Genomic DNA, 1,469 nt, shown 5'->3' on the forward strand with positions numbered 1-1,469 from the left:
TCGTCCTTTCCTCATCTTTTAAGTAGGGAAACTTATACCTGATTGTTACATGAATCAAATGATCAAATGGGTATGAAAGTTTTTTTATAATTTGAAAGTGTTCTGCATATGTTAGCATTATAATTATTATTTCCTAAGTAGAGGTGATAAATAAGGGAGATCTTTCTTTGAATACATGATAACTTTATTGGCAAACTAATACAAATGAATATTTTGAGATGTGAAGCCTTCATGAAGTACTTACTAGGACATACAGGTATATACATGTACAACATGTTCCTTAACTATCAAAGCTGTTAAATATGTGACCCAATTTTGCATGACTTACAACAGGATGCTCTTTCTTTTTCTTTTCTCTTTTAAAAAAATATAGTCTTTATTATATTTTTTCCATTATCATTTAGTCCTCTTATACTCCCTCCAGCGATCACCACCCTGTTGTCCATGACCATGAGTTCTTTTTCTTTTTTGCCCAATCCCTCCAAAAATATGGAATGACACGAGTTCGTGTGTCATCCTTGCGCAGAGGCCATGCTGACCTTCTCTGCACCATTCCAGTTTCAGCGCATGTGCTGACAAAGTGAACACTACAACAGGGTACTCTTTCATTGTAGGCTATTAGTTATTATTTACAGGTTCATTATAAAAAATGAGATGTCCCTGTATAACAAAGGCCACAGCCAATATTTTATGGATAGCACACAGAGAGGTTGGAGATTGATGATTTATAGATCAGGAAATAGCAGTAAATCAACTTTCCTGACTTCCAAAGCCACGTTGGGCAGTTTTGCATCACCTTTTGCTTGTCAGCTATGTTTGTATTAATAGTGATACCGTTGCAGGCTGAAACAGGATAGGCACACTCTTGGAGGTGCTGTCTGGAAATCCTTCCAGCATGACTGGGGGGCCAGGGCACACTGTTGTTGCCCATCTATCAGAAGCGTTGCGCATTCTGACCTCAGCCACGCTCCACGACATTCACTGTCACAGGAAAGAGGGTCTGTCTGCATTCCCACACGCCCGTGCTTACCAAACGCTAAATGAAGTTGTCTTCATTTGAGAAACATTTATACATTAATTTTTGCACTTACAGCAGCCCAGGTTGGACTCTGGGATTTGAAAAGCTTCAAAATGATTTCAAAAAAGCTGAAAGTATTTAAAGATTTGAGAAATAAGATATATGAGAACAGTGAAAGAGAAAGGAAAGCCAAGGACACCTTAACATACCTTCTTACTTGAAACATTTGGAATGAGGTCTCACACCCTGCATTAGATCTAATTATGATTTTACTTATATTCTAAGAATTTGCTTAGATTAATCTTATCACATGTATTTAATTCTGTCATGTGTGTAGTTATTTATTGCCTGTTTCATTTAATCTAGCCAGTTATTGAGGTGTATTCCTTTCTCATCCTGGTTATCTCCCACAGTGCCCCAAATAGTGAACTTTTTTCAATAAATGCTTGTT

At 37.2% G+C, this 1,469-nt stretch overlaps 1 non-coding gene across 1 annotated transcript; it reads right to left on the bottom strand.

The window, feature by feature from the left end:
* Window positions 1-483: 483 nt before the first annotated feature.
* LOC129063975 (U6 spliceosomal RNA) lies at window positions 484-588 on the bottom strand. Its single transcript, XR_008528408.1, has one exon. It is a non-coding gene; the product is annotated as a U6 spliceosomal RNA (small nuclear RNA).
* Between the last annotated feature and the right edge of the window lie 881 nt (window positions 589-1,469).

Source organism: Pteronotus mesoamericanus, unplaced genomic scaffold (genome assembly GCF_021234165.1).
Source record: "Pteronotus mesoamericanus isolate MK-2021 breed Mesoamerican mustached bat unplaced genomic scaffold, CSHL_Meso_final scaffold_99, whole genome shotgun sequence".
In the NCBI taxonomy this organism is placed as follows: Eukaryota; Metazoa; Chordata; class Mammalia; order Chiroptera; family Mormoopidae; genus Pteronotus; species Pteronotus mesoamericanus.